This window comes from Lepisma saccharinum, unplaced genomic scaffold (assembly GCF_977018435.1).
Source record: "Lepisma saccharinum unplaced genomic scaffold, izLepSacc3.1 HAP1_SCAFFOLD_263, whole genome shotgun sequence".
NCBI lineage: Eukaryota > Metazoa > Arthropoda > Insecta > Zygentoma > Lepismatidae > Lepisma > Lepisma saccharinum.
In genome coordinates, this window is record NW_028143023.1 from 341,027 (window position 1) to 365,385 (window position 24,359).

Here is a 24,359-nt window from a genome sequence, read left to right on the forward strand (position 1 = left end):
ACTACATACTCAGATCTTCACCAAACGTTGCGGGGATACTTTGCATGTCAAGACACGTGGAAAAAACGTACAAAACAAGAGATTGGAGACATCAAGATTTTCGACGAATTTTTTAAGAATTTTCAAATTTTCAGATGGGAGGTTCCAGATAAGGTCAAAAACTACATACTCAGATCTTCACCAAACTTTGCATGGATACATTGGATGTCAAGACACGTGGAAAAAACATACAAAACATAGGATTGGGGACATCAAGATTTTGGTCAAATTTTTTAAGAATTTTCAAATTTTCAGATAGGAGGTTCCATATAAGGTCAAAAACTACATACTCAGATCTTCACCAAACTTTGCATGGATACATTATGTGTCAAGACACGTGGAAAAAACGTACAAAACAAGAGATTGGAGACATCAAGATTTTGGTCGAATTTTTTAAGAATTTTCAAATTTTCAGATGGGAGGTTCCAGATAAGGTCAAAAACTACATACTCAGATCTTCACCAAACTTTGCAGGGATACATTGGATGTCAAGACACGTGGAAAAAACGTACAAAACAAGAGATAGGAGACATCAAGATTTTGGACGAATTTTTTAACAATTTTCAAATTTTCAGAAAGGATGTTCCAGATAAGGTCAAAAACGACGTACTCAGATCTTCACCAAACTTTGCAGGGATACATTGGATATCAAGACACGTGGAAAAAACGTACAAAACAAGAGATTGGAGACATCAAGATTTTGGACGAATTTTTTAAGAATTCTCAAATTTTCAGAAAGGAGGTTCCATATAAGGTCAAAAACTACATACTCAGATCTTCACCAAACTTTGCAGGGATACTTTGGATGTCAAGACACGTGGAAAAAACGTACAAAACAAGAGATTGGGGTCATCAAGATTTTGGACGAATTTTTTAAGAATTTTCAAATTTTCAGATGGGAGGTTCAATATAAGGTCAAAAACTACATACTCAGATCTTCACCAAACTTTGCATGGATACATTGGATGTCAAGACACGTGGAAAAAACATACAAAACATAGGATTCGGAACATCAAGATTTTGGTCGAATTTTTTAAGAATTTTCAAATTTTCAGATAGGAGGTTCCATATAAGGTCAAAAACTACATACTCAGATCTTCACCAAACATTGCAGGAATACATTGGATGTCAAGACACGTGGAAAAAACGTACAAAACAAGAGATTGGGGTCATCAAGATTTTGCACGGATTTTTTAGGAATTTTCAAATTTTCAGATGGGAGGTTCCAGATAAGGTCAAAAACTACATACTCAGATCTTCACCAAACTTTGCAGGGATACATTGGATGTCAAGACACGTGGAAAAAACGTACAAAACAAGAGATTGGAGACATCAAGATTTTGGACGAATTTTTTAAGAATTTTCAAATTTTCAGATAGGAGGTTCCATATAAGGTCAAAAACTACATACTCAGATCTTCACCAAACTTTGCATGGATATATTATGTGTCAAGACACGTGGAAAAAACGTACAAAACAAAAGATTGGAGACATCAAGATATTGGTCGAATTTTTTAAGAATTTTCAAATTTTCAGATGGGAGGTTCCAGATAAGGTCAAAAACTACATACTCAGATCTTCACCAAACTTTGCAGGGATACATTGGATGTCAAGACACGTGGAAAAAACGTACAAAACAAGAGATAGGAGACATCAAGATTTTGGACGAATTTTTTAACAATTTTCAAATTTTCAGAAAGGATGTTCCAGATAAGGTCAAAAACAACATACTCAGATCTTCACCAAACTTTGCAGGGATACATTGGATATCAAGACACGTGGAAAAAACGTACAAAACAAGAGATTGGAGACATCAAGATTTTGGACGAATTTTTTAAGAATTTTCAAATTTTCAGATAGGAGGTTCCATATAAGATCAAAAACTACATACTCAGATCTTCACCAAACTTTGCAGGGATACATTGGATGTCAAGACACGTGGAAAAAAAGTACAAAACAAGAGATTGGGGTCATCAAGATTTTGGACGGATTTTTTAGGAATTTTCAAATTTTCAGATGGGAGGTTCCAGATAAGGTCAAAAACTACATACTCAGATCTTCACCAAACATTGCAGGGATACATTGGATGTCAAGACACGTGGAAAAAACGTACAAAACAAGAGATTGGAGACTTCAAGATTTTGGACGAATTTTTTAAGAATTTTCAAATTTTCAGATAGGAGGTTCCAGATGAGGTCAAAAACTACATACTCAGATCTTCACCAAACTTTGCAGGAATACTTTGCATGTCAAGACTCGTGGAAAAAACGTACAAAACAAGAGATCGGAGACATCAAGATTTTCGACGAATTTTTTAAGAATTTTCAAATTTTCAGATGGGAGGTTCCAGATAAGGTCAAAAACGACATTCTCAGATCTTCACCAAACTTTGCAGGGATCCATTGGAGGTCGAGACACGTGGAAAAAACGTACAAAACAAGAGATTGGAGACATCAAGATTTTGGACGAATTTTTTAAGAATTTTCAAATTTTCAGATAGGAGGTTCCATATAAGGTCAAAAACTACATACTCAGATCTTCACCAAACTTTGCAGGGATACATTGGATGTCAAGACACGTTGAGAAAACGTACAAAACAAGAGATTGGAGACATCAAGATTTTCGACGAATTTTTTAAGAATTTTCAAATTTTCAGAAAGGATGTTCCAGATAAGGTCAAAAACGACATACTCAGATCTTCACCAAACTTTGCAGGGATCCATTGGAGGTCGAGACACGTGGAAAAAACGTACAAAACAAGAGATTGGAGACATCAAGATTTTGGACGAATTTTTGAAGAATTTTCAAATTTTCATATAGGAGGTTCCAGATAAGGTCTAAAACTACATACTCAGATCTCCACCAAACATTGCAGGAATACATTGGATGTCAAGACACGTGGAAAAAACGTACAAAACAAGAGATTGGAGACATCAAGATTTTCGACGAATTTTTGAAGAATTTTCAAATTTTCAGATAGGAGGTTCCAGATAAGGTCAAAAACTACATACTCAGATCTTCACCAAACGTTGCAGGGATACTTTGCATGTCAAGACACGTGGAAAAAACGTACAAAACAAAAGATTGGAGACATCAAGATTTTCGACGAATTTTTTAAGAATTTTCAAATTTTCAGATGGGAGGTTCCAGATAAGGTCAAAAACGACATACTCAGATCTTCACCAAACTTTGCATGGATACATTGGATGTCAAGACACGTGGAAAAAACGTACAAAACAAGAGATTGGGGTCATCAAGATTTTGGACGAATTTTTTAAGAATTTTCAAATTTTCAGATGGGAGGTTCAATATAAGGTCAAAAACTACATACTCAGATCTTCACCAAACTTTGCATGGATACATTGGATGTCAAGACACGTGGAAAAAACATACAAAACATAGGATTCGGAACATCAAGATTTTGGTCGAATTTTTTAAGAATTTTCAAATTTTCAGAAAGGATGTTCCAGATAAGGTCAAAAACGACATACTCAGATCTTCACCAAACTTTGCAGGGATACATTGGATATCAAGACACGTGGAAAAAACGTACAAAACAAGAGATTGGAGACATCAAGATTTTGGACGAGTTTTTTAAGAATTTTCAAATTTTCAGATAGGAGGTTCCATATAAGGTCAAAAACTACATACTCAGATCTTCACCAAACTTTGCAGGGATACATTGGATGTCAAGACACGTGGAAAAAACGTACAAAACAAGAGATTGGGGTCATCAAGATTTTGGACGGATTTTTTAGGAATTTTCAAATTTTCAGATGGGAGGTTCCAGATAAGGTCAAAAACTACATACTCAGATCTTCACCAAACATTGCAGGGATACATTGGATGTCAAGACACGTGGAAAAAACGTACAAAACAAGAGATTGGAGACATCAAGATTTTGGAGGAATTTTTTAAGAATTTTCAAATTTTCAGATAGGAGGTTCCAGATGAGGTCAAAAACTACATACTCAGATCTTCACCAAACTTTGCAGGAATACTTTGCATGTCAAGACACGTGGAAAAAACGTACAAAACAAGAGATCGGAGACATCAAGATTTTCGACGAATTTTTTAAGAATTTTCAAATTTTCAGATGGGAGGTTCCAGATAAGGTCAAAAACGACATACTCAGATCTTCACCAAACTTTGCATGGATACATTGGATGTCAAGACACGTGGAAAAAACATACAAAACATAGGATTGGTGACATCAAGATTTTCGACGAATTTTTTAACAATTTTCAAATTTTCAGAAAGGATGTTCCAGATAAGGTCAAAAACTACATACTCAGATCTTCACCAAACTTTGTAGGGATACATTGGATGTCAAGACACGTTGAGAAAACGTACAAAACAAGAGATTGGAGACATCAAGATTTTCGACGAATTTTTTAAGAATTTTCAAATTTTCAGAAAGGATGTTCCAGATAAGGTCAAAAACGACATACTCAGATCTTCACCAAACTTTGCAGGGATCCATTGGAGGTCGAGACACGTGGAAAAAACGTACAAAACAAGAGATTGGAGACATCAAGATTTTGGACGAATTTTTGAAGAATTTTCAAATTTTCATATAGGAGGTTCCAGATAAGGTCTAAAACTACATACTCAGATCTCCACCAAACATTGCAGGAATACATTGGATGTCAAGACACGTGGAAAAAACGTACAAAACAAGAGATTGGAGACATCAAGATTTTCGACGAATTTTTGAAGAATTTTCAAATTTTCAGATAGGAGGTTCCAGATAAGGTCAAAAACTACATACTCAGATCTTCACCAAACGTTGCAGGGATACTTTGCATGTCAAGACACGTGGAAAAAACGTACAAAACAAAAGATTGGAGACATCAAGATTTTCGACGAATTTTTTAAGAATTTTCAAATTTTCAGATGGGAGGTTCCAGATAAGGTCAAAAACGACATACTCAGATCTTCACCAAACTTTGCATGGATACATTGGATGTCAAGACACGTGGAAAAAACGTACAAAACAAGAGATTGGGGTCATCAAGATTTTGGACGAATTTTTTAAGAATTTTCAAATTTTCAGATGGGAGGTTCAATATAAGGTCAAAAACTACATACTCAGATCTTCACCAAACTTTGCATGGATACATTGGATGTCAAGACACGTGGAAAAAACATACAAAACATAGGATTCGGAACATCAAGATTTTGGTCGAATTTTTTAAGAATTTTCAAATTTTCAGAAAGGATGTTCCAGATAAGGTCAAAAACGACATACTCAGATCTTCACCAAACTTTGCAGGGATACATTGGATATCAAGACACGTGGAAAAAACGTACAAAACAAGAGATTGGAGACATCAAGATTTTGGACGAATTTTTTAAGAATTTTCAAATTTTCAGATAGGAGGTTCCAGATAAGGTCAAAAACTACATACTCAGATCTTCACCAAACTTTGCAGGGATACATTGGATGTCAAGACACGTGGAAAAAACGTACAAAACAAGAGATTGGGGTCATCAAGATTTTGGACGGATTTTTTAGGAATTTTCAAATTTTCAGATGGGAGGTTCCAGATAAGGTCAAAAACTACATACTCAGATCTTCACCAAACATTGCAGGGATACATTGGATGTCAAGACACGTGGAAAAAACGTACAAAACAAGAGATTGGAGACATCAAGATTTTGGACGAATTTTTTAAGAATTTTCAAATTTTCAGATAGGAGGTTCCAGATGAGGTCAAAAACTACATACTCAGATCTTCACCAAACTTTGCAGGAATACTTTGCATGTCAAGACACGTGGAAAAAACGTACAAAACAAGAGATCGGAGACATCAAGATTTTCGACGAATTTTTTAAGAATTTTCAAATTTTCAGATGGGAGGTTCCAGATAAGGTCAAAAACGACATACTCAGATCTTCACCAAACTTTGCATGGATACATTGGATGTCAAGACACGTGGAAAAAACATACAAAACATAGGATTGGTGACATCAAGATTTTCGACGAATTTTTTAAGAATTTTCAAATTTTCAGATAGGAGGTTCCATATAAGGTCAAAAACTACATGCTCAGATCTTCACCAAACTTTGCAGGGATACATTGGATGTCAAGACACGTGGAAAAAACGTACAAAACAAGAGATTGGAGACATCAAGATTATGGACGAATTTTTTGAGAATTTTCAAATTTTCAGAAAGGAGGTTCCATATAAGGTCAAAAACTACATACTCAGATCTTCACCAAACTTTGCAGGGATACATTGGATGTCAAGAAACGTGGAAAAAACGTACAAAACAAGAGATTGGAGACATCAAGATTTTCGACGAATTTTTTAAGAATTTTCAAATTTTCAGAAAGGATGTTCCAGATAAGGTCAAAAACGACATACTCAGATCTTCACTAACTTTGCAGGGATACATTGGAGGTCGAGACACGTGGAAAAAACGTACAAAACAAGAGATTGGAGACATCAAGATTTTGGACGAATTTTTGAAGAATTTTCAAATTTTCAGATAGGAGGTTCCAGATAAAGTCAAAAACTACATACTCAGATCTCCACCAAACATTGCAGGGATACATTGGATGTCAAGACACGTGGAAAAAACATACAAAACATAGGATTGGTGACATCAAGATTTTCGACGAATTTTTTAAGAATTTTTAAATTTTCAGATAGGAGGTTCCATATAAGGTCAAAAACTACATGCTCAGATCTTCACCAAACTTTGCAGGGATACATTGGATGTCAAGACACGTGGAAAAAACGTACAAAACAAGAGATTGGAGACATCAAGATTATGGACGAATTTTTTGAGAATTTTCAAATTTTCAGAAAGGAGGTTCCATATAAGGTCAAAAACTACATACTCAGATCTTCACCAAACTTTGCAGGGATACATTGGATGTCAAGAAACGTGGAAAAAACGTACAAAACAAGAGATTGGAGACATCAAGATTTTCGACGAATTTTTTAAGAATTTTCAAATTTTCAGAAAGGATGTTCCAGATAAGGTCAAAAACGACATACTCAGATCTTCACTAACTTTGCAGGGATACATTGGAGGTCGAGACACGTGGAAAAAACGTACAAAACAAGAGATTGGAGACATCAAGATTTTGGACGAATTTTTGAAGAATTTTCAAATTTTCAGATAGGAGGTTCCAGATAAGGTCAAAAACTACATACTCAGATCTCCACCAAACATTGCAGGGATACATTGGTTGTCAAGACACGTGGAAAAAACGTACAAAGCAAGAGATTGGAGACATCAAGATTTTCGACGAATTTTTGAAGAATTTTCAAATTTTCAGATAGGAGGTTCCAGATAAGGTCAAAAACTACATACTCAGATCTTCACCAAACGTTGCAGGGATACTTTGCATGTCAAGACACGTGGAAAAAACGTACAAAACAAGAGATTGGAGACATCAAGATTTTCGACGAATTTTTTAAGAATTTTCAAATTTTCGGATGGGAGGTTCCAGATAAGGTCAAAAACGACATACTCAGATCTTCACCAAACTTTGCATGGATACATTGGATGTCAAGACACGTGGAAAAAACGTACAAAACAAGAGATTGGAGACATCAAGATTTTGGACGAATTTTTTAAGAATTCTCAAATTTTCAGAAAGGAGGTTCCATATAAGGTCAAAAACTACATACTCAGATCTTCACCAAACTTTGCAGGGATACATTGGATGTCAAGACACGTGGAAAAAACTTACAAAACAAGAGATTGGGGTCTTCAAGATTTTGGACGAATTTTTTAAGAATTTTCAAATTTTCAGAAAGGAGGTTCCATATAAGGTCAAAAACTACATACTCAGATCTTCACCAAACTTTGCAGGGATACATTGAATGTCAAGACACGTGGAAAAAACGTACAAAACAAGAGATTGTGGTCATCAAGATTTTCGACGAATTTTTGAAGAATTTTCAAATTTTCAGATAGGAGGTTCCAGATAAGGTCAAAAACTACATACTCAGATCTTCACCAAACGTTGCAGGGATACTTTGCATGTCAAGACACGTGGAAAAAACGTACAAAACAAGAGATTGGAGACATCAAGATTTTCGACGAATTTTTTAAGAATTTTCAAATTTTCGGATGGGAGGTTCCAGATAAGGTCAAAAACGACATACTCAGATCTTCACCAAACTTTGCATGGATACATTGGATGTCAAGACACGTGGAAAAAACGTACAAAACAAGAGATCGGAGACATCAAGATTTTCGACGAATTTTTTAAGAATTTTCAAATTTTCAGAGGGGAGGTTCCAGATAAGGTAAAAAACGACATACTCAGATCTTCACCAAACTTTGCATGGATACATTGGATGTCAAGACACGTGGAAAAAACGTACAAAACAAGAGATTGGAGACATCAAGATTTTGGACGAATTTTTTAAGAATTCTCAAATTTTCAGAAAGGAGGTTCCATATAAGGTCAAAAACTACATACTCAGATCTTCACCAAACTTTGCAGGGATACATTGGATGTCAAGTCACGTGGAAAAAACGTACAAAACAAGAGATTGGGGTCTTCAAGATTTTGGACGAATTTTTTAAGAATTTTCAAATTTTCAGAAAGGAGGTTCCATATAAGGTCAAAAACTACATACTCAGATCTTCACCAAACTTTGCAGGGATACATTGAATGTCAAGACACGTGGAAAAAACGTACAAAACAAGAGATTGTGGTCATCAAGATTTTCGACGAATTTTTGAAGAATTTTCAAATTTTCAGATAGGAGGTTCCAGATAAGGTCAAAAACTACATACTCAGATCTTCACCAAACGTTGCAGGGATACTTTGCATGTCGAGACACGTGGAAAAAACGTACAAAACAAGAGATTGGAGACATCAAGATTTTCGACGAATTTTTTAAGAATTTTCAAATTTTAGATGGGAGGTTCCAGATAAGGTCAAAAACGACATACTCAGATCTTCACCAAACTTTGCATGGATACATTGGATGTCAAGACACGTGGAAAAAACGTACAAAACAAGAGATTGGAGACATCAAGATTTTGGACGAATTTTTTAAGAATTCTCAAATTTTCAGAAAGGAGGTTCCATATAAGGTCAAAAACTACATACTCAGATCTTCACCAAACTTTGCAGGGATACTTTGGATGTCAAGACACGTGGAAAAAACGTACAAAACAAGAGATTGGGGTCATCAAGATTTTGGACGAATTTTTTAAGAATTTTCAAATTTTCAGATGGGAGGTTCAATATAAGGTCAAAAACTACATACTCAGATCTTCACCAAACTTTGCATGGATACATTGGATGTCAAGACACGTGGAAAAAACATACAAAACATAGGATTCGGAACATCAAGATTTTGGTCGAATTTTTTAAGAATTTTCAAATTTTCAGATAGGAGGTTCCATATAAGGTCAAAAACTACATACTCAGATCTTCACCAAACATTGCAGGAATACATTGGATGTCAAGACACGTGGAAAAAACGTACAAAACAAGAGATTGGGGTCATCAAGATTTTGCACGGATTTTTTAGGAATTTTCAAATTTTCAGATGGGAGGTTCCAGATAAGGTCAAAAACTACATACTCAGATCTTCACCAAACTTTGCAGGGATACATTGGATGTCAAGACACGTGGAAAAAACGTACAAAACAAGAGATTGGAGACATCAAGATTTTGGACGAATTTTTTAAGAATTTTCAAATTTTCAGATAGGAGGTTCCATATAAGGTCAAAAACTACATACTCAGATCTTCACCAAACTTTGCATGGATACATTATGTGTCAAGACACGTGGAAAAAACGTACAAAACAAAAGATTGGAGACATCAAGATATTGGTCGAATTTTTTAAGAATTTTCAAATTTTCGGATGGGAGGTTCCAGAAAAGGTAAAAAACGACATACTCAGATCTTCACCAAACTTTGCATGGATACATTGGATGTCAAGACACGTGGAAAAAACGTACAAAACAAGAGATTGGAGACATCAAGATTTTGGACGAATTTTTTAAGAATTCTCAAATTTTCAGCAAGGAGGTTCCATATAAGGTCAAAAACTACATACTCAGATCTTCACCAAACTTTGCAGGGATACATTGGATGTCAAGACACGTGGAAAAAACGTACAAAACAAGAGATTGGGGTCTTCAAGATTTTGGACGAATTTTTTAAGAATTTTCAAATTTTCAGAAAGGAGGTTCCATATAAGGTCAAAAACTACATACTCAGATCTTCACCAAACTTTGCAGGGATACATTGAATGTCAAGACACGTGGAAAAAACGTACAAAACAAGAGATTGTGGTCATCAAGATTTTCGACGAATTTTTGAAGAATTTTCAAATTTTCAGATAGGAGGTTCCAGATAAGGTCAAAAACTACATACTCAGATCTTCACCAAACGTTGCAGGGATACTTTGCATGTCGAGACACGTGGAAAAAACGTACAAAACAAGAGATTGGAGACATCAAGATTTTCGACGAATTTTTTAAGAATTTTCAAATTTTCGGATGGGAGGTTCCAGATAAGGTCAAAAACGACATACTCAGATCTTCACCAAACTTTGCATGGATACATTGGATGTCAAGACACGTGGAAAAAACGTACAAAACAAGAGATTGGAGACATCAAGATTTTGGACGAATTTTTTAAGAATTCTCAAATTTTCAGAAAGGAGGTTCCATATAAGGTCAAAAACTACATTCTCAGATCTTCACCAAACTTTGCAGGGATACTTTGGATGTCAAGACACGTGGAAAAAACGTACAAAACAAGAGATTGGGGTCATCAAGATTTTGGACGAATTTTTTAAGAATTTTCAAATTTTCAGATGGGAGGTTCAATATAAGGTCAAAAACTACATACTCAGATCTTCACCAAACTTTGCATGGATACATTGGATGTCAAGACACGTGGAAAAAACATACAAAACATAGGTTTCGGAACATCAAGATTTTGGTCGAATTTTTTAAGAATTTTCAAATTTTCAGATAGGAGGTTCCATATAAGGTCAAAAACTACATACTCAGATCTTCACCAAACATTGCAGGAATACATTGGATGTCAAGACACGTGGAAAAAACGTACAAAACAAGAGATTGGGGTCATCAAGATTTTGCACGGATTTTTTAGGAATTTTCAAATTTTCAGATGGGAGGTTCCAGATAAGGTCAAAAACTACATACTCAGATCTTCACCAAACTTTGCAGGGATACATTGGATGTCAAGACACGTGGAAAAAACGTACAAAACAAGAGATTGGAGACATCAAGATTTTGGACGAATTTTTTAAGAATTTTCAAATTTTCAGATAGGAGGTTCCATATAAGGTCAAAAACTACATACTCAGATCTTCACCAAACTTTGCATGGATACATTATGTGTCAAGACACGTGGAAAAAACGTACAAAACAAAAGATTGGAGACATCAAGATATTGGTCGAATTTTTTAAGAATTTTCAAATTTTCAGATGGGAGGTTCCAGATAAGGTCAAAAACTACATACTCAGATCTTCACCAAACTTTGCAGGGATACATTGGATGTCAAGACACGTGGAAAAAACGTACAAAACAAGAGATAGGAGACATCAAGATTTTGGACGAATTTTTTAAGAATTTTCAAATTTTCAGATAGGAGGTTCCAGATAAGATCAAAAACTACATACTCAGATCTTCACCAAACTTTGCAGGGATACATTGGATGTCAAGACACGTGGAAAAAAAGTACAAAACAAGAGATTGGGGTCATCAAGATTTTGGACGAATTTTTTAAGAATTTTCAAATTTTCAGAAAGGAGGTTCCATATAAGGTCAAAAACTACATACTCAGATCTTCACCAAACTTTGCAGGGATACATTGAATGTCAAGACACGTGGAAAAAACGTACAAAACAAGAGATTGTGGTCATCAAGATTTTCGACGAATTTTTGAAGAATTTTCAAATTTTCAGATAGGAGGTTCCAGATAAGGTCAAAAACTACATACTCAGATCTTCACCAAACGTTGCAGGGATACTTTGCATGTCGAGACACGTGGAAAAAACGTACAAAACAAGAGATTGGAGACATCAAGATTTTCGACGAATTTTTTAAGAATTTTCAAATTTTCGGATGGGAGGTTCCAGATAAGGTCAAAAACGACATACTCAGATCTTCACCAAACTTTGCAGGGATACTTTGGATGTCAAGACACGTGGAAAAAACGTACAAAACAAGAGATTGGGGTCATCAAGATTTTGGACGAATTTTTTAAGAATTTTCAAATTTTCAGATGGGAGGTTCAATATAACGTCAAAAACTACATACTCAGATCTTCACCAAACTTTGCATGGATACATTGGATGTCAAGACACGTGGAAAAAACATACAAAACATAGGATTCGGAACATCAAGATTTTGGTCGAATTTTTTAAGAATTTTCAAATTTTCAGATAGGAGGTTCCATATAAGGTCAAAAACTACATACTCAGATCTTCACCAAACATTGCAGGAATACATTGGATGTCAAGACACGTGGAAAAAACGTACAAAACAAGAGATTGGGGTCATCAAGATTTTGCACGGATTTTTTAGGAATTTTCAAATTTTCAGATGGGAGGTTCCAGATAAGGTCAAAAACTACATACTCAGATCTTCACCAAACTTTGCAGGGATACATTGGATGTCAAGACACGTGGAAAAAACGTACAAAACAAGAGATTGGAGACATCAAGATTTTGGACGAATTTTTTAAGAATTTTCAAATTTTCAGATAGGAGGTTCCATATAAGGTCAAAAACTACATACTCAGATCTTCACCAAACTTTGCATGGATACATTATGTGTCAAGACACGTGGAAAAAACGTACAAAACAAAAGATTGGAGACATCAAGATATTGGTCGAATTTTTTAAGAATTTTCAAATTTTCAGATGGGAGGTTCCAGATAAGGTCAAAAACTACATACTCAGATCTTCACCAAACTTTGCAGGGATACATTGGATGTCAAGACACGTGGAAAAAACGTACAAAACAAGAGATTGGGGTCTTCAAGATTTTGGACGAATTTTTTAAGAATTTTCAAATTTTCAGAAAGGAGGTTCCATATAAGGTCAAAAACTACATACTCAGATCTTCACCAAACTTTGCAGGGATACATTGAATGTCAAGACACGTGGAAAAAACGTACAAAACAAGAGATTGGAGACATCAAGATTATGGACGAATTTTTTGAGAATTTTCAAATTTTCAGAAAGGAGGTTCCATATAAGGTCAAAAACTACATACTCAGATCTTCACCAAACTTTGCAGGGATACATTGGATGTCAAGACACGTGGAAAAAACGTACAAAACAAGAGATTGGAGACATCAAGATTTTCGACGAATTTTTTAAGAATTTTCAAATTTTCAGAAAGGATGTTCCAGATAAGGTCAAAAACGACATACTCAGATCTTCACTAACTTTGCAGGGATACATTGGAGGTCGAGACACGTGGAAAAAACGTACAAAACAAGAGATTGGAGACATCAAGATTTTGGACGAATTTTTGAAGAATTTTCAAATTTTCAGATAGGAGGTTCCAGATAAGGTCAAAAACTACATACTCAGATCTCCACCAAACATTGCAGGGATACATTGGTTGTCAAGACACGTGGAAAAAACGTACAAAGCAAGAGATTGGAGACATCAAGATTTTCGACGAATTTTTGAAGAATTTTCAAATTTTCAGATAGGAGGTTCCAGATAAGGTCAAAAACTACATACTCAGATCTTCACCAAACGTTGCAGGGATACTTTGCATGTCAAGACACGTGGAAAAAACGTACAAAACAAGAGATTGGAGACATCAAGATTTTCGACGAATTTTTTAAGAATTTTCAAATTTTCGGATGGGAGGTTCCAGATAAGGTCAAAAACGACATACTCAGATCTTCACCAAACTTTGCATGGATACATTGGATGTCAAGACACGTGGAAAAAACGTACAAAACAAGAGATTGGAGACATCAAGATTTTGGACGAATTTTTTAAGAATTCTCAAATTTTCAGAAAGGAGGTTCCATATAAGGTCAAAAACTACATACTCAGATCTTCACCAAACTTTGCAGGGATACATTGGATGTCAAGACACGTGGAAAAAACTTACAAAACAAGAGATTGGGGTCTTCAAGATTTTGGACGAATTTTTTAAGAATTTTCAAATTTTCAGAAAGGAGGTTCCATATAAGGTCAAAAACTACATACTCAGATCTTCACCAAACTTTGCAGGGATACATTGAATGTCAAGACACGTGGAAAAAACGTACAAAACAAGAGATTGTGGTCATCAAGATTTTCGACGAATTTTTGAAGAATTTTCAAATTTTCAGATAGGAGGTTCCAGATAAGGTCAAAAACTACATACTCAGATCTTCACCAAACGTTGCAGGGATACTTTGCATGTCAAGACACGTGGAAAAAACGTACAAAACAAGAGATTGGAGACATCAAGATTTTCGACGAATTTTTTAAGAATTTTCAAATTTTCGGATGGGAGGTTCCAGATAAGGTCAAAAACGACATACTCAGATCTTCACCAAACTTTGCATGGATACATTGGATGTCAAGACACGTGGAAAAAACGTACAAAACAAGAGATCGGAGACATCAAGATTTTCGACGAATTTTTTAAAAATTTTCAAATTTTCAGATGGGAGGTTCCAGATAAGGTAAAAAACGACATACTCAGATCTTCACCAAACTTTGCATGGATACATTGGATGTCAAGACACGTGGAAAAAACGTACAAAACAAGAGATTGGAGACATCAAGATTTTGGACGAATTTTTTAAGAATTCTCAAATTTTCAGAAAGGAGGTTCCATATAAGGTCAAAAACTACATACTCAGATCTTCACCAAACTTTGCAGGGATACATTGGATGTCAAGACACGTGGAAAAAACGTACAAAACAAGAGATTGGGGTCTTCAAGATTTTGGACGAATTTTTTAAGAATTTTCAAATTTTCAGAAAGGAGGTTCCATATAAGGTCAAAAACTACATACTCAGATCTTCACCAAACTTTGCAGGGATACATTGAATGTCAAGACACGTGGAAAAAACGTACAAAACAAGAGATTGTGGTCATCAAGTTTTTCGACGAATTTTTGAAGAATTTTCAAATTTTCAGATAGGAGGTTCCAGATAAGGTCAAAAACTACATACTCAGATCTTCACCAAACGTTGCAGGGATACTTTGCATGTCGAGACACGTGGAAAAAACGTACAAAACAAGAGATTGGAGACATCAAGATTTTCGACGAATTTTTTAAGAATTTTCAAATTTTAGATGGGAGGTTCCAGATAAGGTCAAAAACGACATACTCAGATCTTCACCAAACTTTGCATGGATACATTGGATGTCAAGACACGTGGAAAAAACGTACAAAACAAGAGATTGGAGACATCAAGATTTTGGACGAATTTTTTAAGAATTCTCAAATTTTCAGAAAGGAGGTTCCATATAAGGTCAAAAACTACATACTCAGATCTTCACCAAACTTTGCAGGGATACTTTGGATGTCAAGACACGTGGAAAAAACGTACAAAACAAGAGATTGGGGTCATCAAGATTTTGGACGAATTTTTTAAGAATTTTCAAATTTTCAGATGGGAGGTTCAATATAAGGTCAAAAACTACATACTCAGATCTTCACCAAACTTTGCATGGATACATTGGATGTCAAGACACGTGGAAAAAACATACAAAACATAGGATTCGGAACATCAAGATTTTGGTCGAATTTTTTAAGAATTTTCAAATTTTCAGATAGGAGGTTCCATATAAGGTCAAAAACTACATACTCAGATCTTCACCAAACATTGCAGGAATACATTGGATGTCAAGACACGTGGAAAAAACGTACAAAACAAGAGATTGGGGTCATCAAGATTTTGCACGGATTTTTTAGGAATTTTCAAATTTTCAGATGGGAGGTTCCAGATAAGGTCAAAAACTACATACTCAGATCTTCACCAAACTTTGCAGGGATACATTGGATGTCAAGACACGTGGAAAAAACGTACAAAACAAGAGATTGGAGACATCAAGATTTTGGACGAATTTTTTAAGAATTTTCAAATTTTCAGATAGGAGGTTCCATATAAGGTCAAAAACTACATACTCAGATCTTCACCAAACTTTGCATGGATACATTATGTGTCAAGACACGTGGAAAAAACGTACAAAACAAAAGATTGGAGACATCAAGATATTGGTCGAATTTTTTAAGAATTTTCAAATTTTCGGATGGGAGGTTCCAGAAAAGGTAAAAAACGACATACTCAGATCTTCACCAAACTTTGCATGGATACATTGGATGTCAAGACACGTGGAAAAAACGTACAAAACAAGAGATTGGAGACATCAAGATTTTGGACGAATTTTTTAAGAATTCTCAAATTTTCAGCAAGGAGGTTCCATATAAGGTCAAAAACTACATACTCAGATCTTCACCAAACTTTGCAGGGATACATTGGATGTCAAGACACGTGGAAAAAACGTACAAAACAAGAGATTGGGGTCTTCAAGATTTTGGACGAATTTTTTAAGAATTTTCAAATTTTCAGAAAGGAGGTTCCATATAAGGTCAAAAACTACATACTCAGATCTTCACCAAACTTTGCAGGGATACATTGAATGTCAAGACACGTGGAAAAAACGTACAAAACAAGAGATTGTGGTCATCAAGATTTTCGACGAATTTTTGAAGAATTTTCAAATTTTCAGATAGGAGGTTCCAGATAAGGTCAAAAACTACATACTCAGATCTTCACCAAACGTTGCAGGGATACTTTGCATGTCGAGACACGTGGAAAAAACGTACAAAACAAGAGATTGGAGACATCAAGATTTTCGACGAATTTTTTAAGAATTTTCAAATTTTCGGATGGGAGGTTCCAGATAAGGTCAAAAACGACATACTCAGATCTTCACCAAACTTTGCATGGATACATTGGATGTCAAGACACGTGGAAAAAACGTACAAAACAAGAGATTGGAGACATCAAGATTTTGGACGAATTTTTTAAGAATTCTCAAATTTTCAGAAAGGAGGTTCCATATAACGTCAAAAACTACATACTCAGATCTTCACCAAACTTTGCAGGGATACTTTGGATGTCAAGACACGTGGAAAAAACGTACAAAACAAGAGATTGGGGTCATCAAGATTTTGGACGAATTTTTTAAGAATTTTCAAATTTTCAGATGGGAGGTTCAATATAAGGTCAAAAACTACATACTCAGATCTTCACCAAACTTTGCATGGATACATTGGATGTCAAGACACGTGGAAAAAACATACAAAACATAGGTTTCGGAACATCAAGATTTTGGTCGAATTTTTTAAGAATTTTCAAATTTTCAGATAGGAGGTTCCATATAAGGTCAAAAACTACATACTCAGATCTTCACCAAACATTGCAGGAATACATTGGATGTCAAGACACGTGGAAAAAACGTACAAAACAAGAGATTGGGGTCATCAAGATTTTGCACGGATTTTTTAGGAATTTTCAAATTTTCAGATGGGAGGTTCCAGATAAGGTCAAAAACTACATACTCAGATCTTCACCAAACTTTGCAGGGATACATTGGATGTCAAGACACGTGGAAAAAACGTACAAAACAAGAGATTGGAGACATCAAGATTTTGGACGAATTTTTTAAGAATTTTCAAATTTTCAGATAGGAGGTTCCATATAAGGTCAAAAACTACATACTCAGATCTTCACCAAACTTTGCATGGATACATTATGTGTCAAGACACGTGGAAAAAACGTACAAAACAAAAGATTGGAGACATCAAGATATTGGTCGAATTTTTTAAGAATTTTCAAATTTTCAGATGGGAGGTTCCAGATAAGGTCAAAAACTACATACTCAGATCTTCACCAAACTTTGCAGGGATACATTGGATGTCAAGACACTTGGAAAAAACGTACAAAACAAGAGATAGGAGACATCAAGATTTTGGACGAATTTTTTAAGAATTTTCAAATTTTCAGATAGGAGGTTCCAGATAAGATCAAAAACTACATACTCAGATCTTCACCAAACTTTGCAGGGATACATTGGATGTCAAGACACGTGGAAAAAAATTACAAAACAAGAGATTGGGGTCATCAAGATTTTGGACGAATTTTTTAAGAATTTTCAAATTTTCAGAAAGGAGGTTCCATATAAGGTCAAAAACTACATACTCAGATCTTCACCAAACTTTGCAGGGATACATTGAATGTCAAGACACGTGGAAAAAACGTACAAAACAAGAGATTGTGGTCATCAAGATTTTCGACGAATTTTTGAAGAATTTTCAAATTTTCAGATAGGAGGTTCCAGATAAGGTCAAAAACTACATACTCAGATCTTCACCAAACGTTGCAGGGATACTTTGCATGTCGAGACACGTGGAAAAAACGTACAAAACAAGAGATTGGAGACATCAAGATTTTCGACGAATTTTTTAAGAATTTTCAAATTTTCGGATGGGAGGTTCCAGATAAGGTCAAAAACGACATACTCAGATCTTCACCAAACTTTGCAGGGATACTTTGGATGTCAAGACACGTGGAAAAAACGTACAAAACAAGAGATTGGGGTCATCAAGATTTTGGACGAATTTTTTAAGAATTTTCAAATTTTCAGATGGGAGGTTCAATATAAGGTCAAAAACTACATACTCAGATCTTCACCAAACTTTGCATGGATACATTGGATGTCAAGACACGTGGAAAAAACATACAAAACATAGGATTCGGAACATCAAGATTTTGGTCGAATTTTTTAAGAATTTTCAAATTTTCAGATAGGAGGTTCCATATAAGGTCAAAAACTACATACTCAGATCTTCACCAAACATTGCAGGAATACATTGGATGTCAAGACACGTGGAAAAAACGTACAAAACAAGAGATTGGGGTCATCAAGATTTTGCACGGATTTTTTAGGAATTTTCAAATTTTCAGATGGGAGGTTCCAGATAAGGTCAAAAACTACATACTCAGATCTTCACCAAACTTTGCAGGGATACATTGGATGTCAAGACACGTGGAAAAAACGTACAAAACAAGAGATTGGAGACATCAAGATTTTGGACGAATTTTTTAAGAATTTTCAAATTTTCAGATAGGAGGTTCCATATAAGGTCAAAAACTACATACTCAGATCTTCACCAAACTTTGCATGGATACATTATGTGTCAAGACACGTGGAAAAAACGTACAAAACAAAAGATTGGAGACATCAAGATATTGGTCGAATTTTTTAAGAATTTTCAAATTTTCAGATGGGAGGTTCCAGATAAGGTCAAAAACTACATACTCAGATCTTCACCAAACTTTGCAGGGATACATTGGATGTCAAGACACGTGGAAAAAACGTACAAAACAAGAGATTGGGGTCTTCAAGATTTTGGACGAATTTTTTAAGAATTTTCAAATTTTCAGAAAGGAGGTTCCATATAAGGTCAAAAACTACATACTCAGATCTTCACCAAACTTTGCAGGGATACATTGAATGTCAAGACACGTGGAAAAAACGTACAAAACAAGAGATTGTGGTCATCAAGATTTTCGACGAATTTTTGAAGAATTTTCAAATTTTCAGATAGGAGGTTCCAGATAAGGTCAAAAACTACATACTCAGATCTTCACCAAACGTTGCAGGGATACTTTGCATGTCGAGACACGTGGAAAAAACGTACAAAACAAGAGATTGGAGACATCAAGATTTTCGACGAATTTTTTAAGAATTTTCAAATTTTCGGATGGGAGGTTCCAGATAAGGTCAAAAACGACATACTCAGATCTTCACCAAACTTTGCATGGATACATTGGATGTCAAGACACGTGGAAAAAACGTACAAAACAAGAGATTGGAGACATCAAGATTTTGGACGAATTTTTTAAGAATTCTCAAATTTTCAGAAAGGAGGTTCCATATAAGGTCAAAAACTACATACTCAGATCTTCACCAAACTTTGCAGGGATACTTTGGATGTCAAGACACGTGGAAAAAACGTACAAAACAAGAGATTGGGGTCATCAAGATTTTGGACGAATTTTTTAAGAATTTTCAAATTTTCAGATGGGAGGTTCAATATAAGGTCAAAAACTACATACTCAGATCTTCACCAAACTTTGCATGGATACATTGGATGTCAAGACACGTGGAAAAAACATACAAAACATAGGATTCGGAACATCAAGATTTTGGTCGAATTTTTTAAGAATTTTCAAATTTTCAGATAGGAGGTTCCATATAAGGTCAAAAACTACATACTCAGATCTTCACCAAACATTGCAGGAATACATTGGATGTCAAGACACGTGGAAAAAACGTACAAAACAAGAGATTGGGGTCATCAAGATTTTGCACGGATTTTTTAGGAATTTTCAAATTTTCAGATGGGAGGTTCCAGATAAGGTCAAAAACTACATACTCAGATCTTCACCAAACTTTGCAGGGATACATTGGATGTCAAGACACGTGGAAAAAACGTACAAAACAAGAGATTGGAGACATCAAGATTTTGGACGAATTTTTTAAGAATTTTCAAATTTTCAGATAGGAGGTTCCATATAAGGTCAAAAACTACATACTCAGATCTTCACCAAACTTTGCATGGATACATTATGTGTCAAGACACGTGGAAAAAACGTACAAAACAAAAGATTGGAGACATCAAGATATTGGTCGAATTTTTTAAGAATTTTCAAATTTTCAGATGGGAGGTTCCAGATAAGGTCAAAAACTACATACTCAGATCTTCACCAAACTTTGCAGGGATACATTGGATGTCAAGACACGTGGAAAAAACGTACAAAACAAGAGATAGGAGACATCAAGATTTTGGACGAATTTTTTAAGAATTTTCAAATTTTCAGATAGGAGGTTCCAGATAAGATCAAAAACTACATACTCAGATCTTCACCAAACTTTGCAGGGATACATTGGATGTCAAGACACGTGGAAAAAAAGTACAAAACAAGAGATTGGGGTCATCAAGATTTTGGACGGATTTTTTAGGAATTTTCAAATTTTCAGATGGGAGGTTCCAGATAAGGTCAAAAACTACATACTCAGATCTTCACCAAACATTGCAGGGATACATAGGATGTCAAGACACGTGGAAAAAACGTACAAAACAAGAGATTGGAGACATCAAGATTTTGGACGAATTTTTTAAGAATTTTCAAATTTTCAGATAGGAGGTTCCAGATGAGGTCAAAAACTACATACTCAGATCTTCACCAAACTTTGCAGGAATACTTTGCATGTCAAGACACGTGGAAAAAACGTACAAAACAAGAGATCGGAGACATCAAGATTTTCGACGAATTTTTTAAGAATTTTCAAATTTTCAGATGGGAGGTTCCAGATAAGGTCAAAAACGACATACTCAGATCTTCACCAAACTTTGCAGGGATCCATTGGAGGTCGAGACACGTGGAAAAAACGTACAAAACAAGAGATTGGAGACATCAAGATTTTGGACGAATTTTTGAAGAATTTTCAAATTTTCAGATAGGAGGTTCCAGATAAGGTCTAAAACTACATACTCAGATCTCCACCAAACATTGCAGGAATACATTGGATGTCAAGACACGTGGAAAAAACGTACAAAACAAAAGATTGGAGACATCAAGATATTGGTCGAATTTTTTAAGAATTTTCAAATTTTCAGATGGGAGGTTCCAGATAAGGTCAAAAACTACATACTCAGATCTTCACCAAACTTTGCAGGGATACATTGGATGTCAAGACACGTGGAAAAAACGTACAAAACAAGAGATAGGAGACATCAAGATTTTGGACGAATTTATTAAGAATTTTCAAATTTTCAGATAGGAGGTTCCAGATAAGATCAAAAACTACATACTCAGATCTTCACCAAACTTTGCAGGGATACATTGGATGTCAAGACACGTGGAAAAAAAGTACAAAACAAGAGATTGGGGTCATCAAGATTTTGGACGGATTTTTTAGGAATTTTCAAATTTTCAGATGGGAGGTTCCAGATAAGGTCAAAAACTACATACTCAGATCTTCACCAAACATTGCAGGGATACATAGGATGTCAAGACACGTGGAAAAAACGTACAAAACAAGAGATTGGAGACATCAAGATTTTGGACGAATTTTTTAAGAATTTTCAAATTTTCAGATAGGAGGTTCCAGATGAGGTCAAAAACTACATACTCAGATCTTCACCAAACTTTGCAGGAATACTTTGCATGTCAAGACACGTGGAAAAAACGTACAAAACAAGAGATCGGAGACATCAAGATTTTCGACGAATTTTTTAAGAATTTTCAAATTTTCAGATGGGAGGTTCCAGATAAGGTCAAAAACGACATACTCAGATCTTCACCAAACTTTGCAGGGATCCATTGGAGGTCGAGACACGTGGAAAAAACGTACAAAACAAGAGATTTGAGACATCAAGATTTTGGACGAATTTTTGAAGAATTTTCAAATTTTCAGATAGGAGGTTCCAGATAAGGTCTAAAACTACATACTCAGATCTCCACCAAACATTGCAGGAATACATTGGATGTCAAAACACGTGGAAAAAACGTACAAAACAAGAGATTGGAGACATCAAGATTTTCGACGAATTTTTGAAGAATTTTCAAATTTTCAGATAGGAGGTTCCAGATAAGGTCAAAAACTACATACTCAGATCTTCACCAAACGTTGCAGGGATACTTTGCATGTCAAGACACGTGGAAAAAACGTACAAAACAAAAGATTGGAGACATCAAGATTTTCGACGAATTTTTTAAGAATTTTCAAATTTTCAGATGGGAGGTTCCAGATAAGGTCAAAAACGACATACTCAGATCTTCACCAAACTTTGCATGGATACATTGGATGACAAGACACGTGGAAAAAACGTACAAAACAAGAGATTGGAGACATCAAGATTTTGGACGAATTTTTTAAGAATTCTCAAATTTTCAGAAAGGAGGTTCCATATAAGGTCAAAAACTACATACTCAGATCTTCACCAAACTTTGCAGGGATACTTTGGATGTCAAGACACGTGGAAAAAACGTACAAAACAAGAGATTGGGGTCATCAAGATTTTGGACGAATTTTTTAAGAATTTTCAAATTTTCAGATGGGAGGTTCAATATAAGGTCAAAAACTACATACTCAGATCTTCACCAAACTTTGCATGGATACATTGGATGTCAAGACACGTGGAAAAAACATACAAAACATAGGATTCGGAACATCAAGATTTTGGTCGAATTTTTTAAGAATTTTTAAATTTTCAGGTAGGAGGTTCCATATAAGGTCAAAAACTACATACTCAGATCTTCACCAAACATTGCAGGAATACATTGGATGTCAAGACACGTGGAAAAAACGTACAAAACAAGAGATTGGGGTCATCAAGATTTTGCACGGATTTTTTAGGAATTTTCAAATTTTCAGATGGGAGGTTCCAGATAAGGTCAAAAACTACATACTCAGATCTTCACCAAACTTTGCAGGGATACATTGGATGTCAAGACACGTGGAAAAAACGTACAAAACAAGAGATTGGGGTCATCAAGATTTTGGACGGATTTTTTAGGAATTTTCAAATTTTCAGATGGGAGGTTCCAGATAAGATCAAAAACTACATACTCAGATCTTCACCAAACATTGCAGGGATACATTGGATGTCAAGACACGTGGAAAAAACGTACAAAACAAGAGATTGGAGACATCAAGATTTTGGACGAATTTTTTAAGAATTTTTAAATTTTCAGATAGGAGGTTCCAGATGAGGTCAAAAACTACATACTCAGATCTTCACCAAACTTTGCAGGAATACTTTGCATGTCAAGACACGTGGAAAAAACGTACAAAACAAGAGATCGGAGACATCAAGATTTTCGACGAATTTTTTAAGAATTTTCAAATTTTCAGATGGGAGGTTCCAGATAAGGTCAAAAACGACATACTCAGATCTTCACCAAACTTTGCATGGATACATTGGATGTTAAGACACGTGGAAAAAAAATACAAAACATAGGATTGGTGACATCAAGATTTTCGACGAATTTTTTAAGAATTTTCAAATTTTCAGATAGGAGGTTCCATATAAGGTCAAAAACTACATGCTCAGATCTTCACCAAACTTTGCAGGGATACATTGGATGTCAAGACACGTGGAAAAAACGTACAAAACAAGAGATTGGAGACATCAAGATTATGGACGAATTTTTTGAGAATTTTCAAATTTTCAGAAAGGAGGTTCCATATAAGGTCAAAAACTACATACTCAGATCTTCACCAAACTTTGCAGGGATACATTGG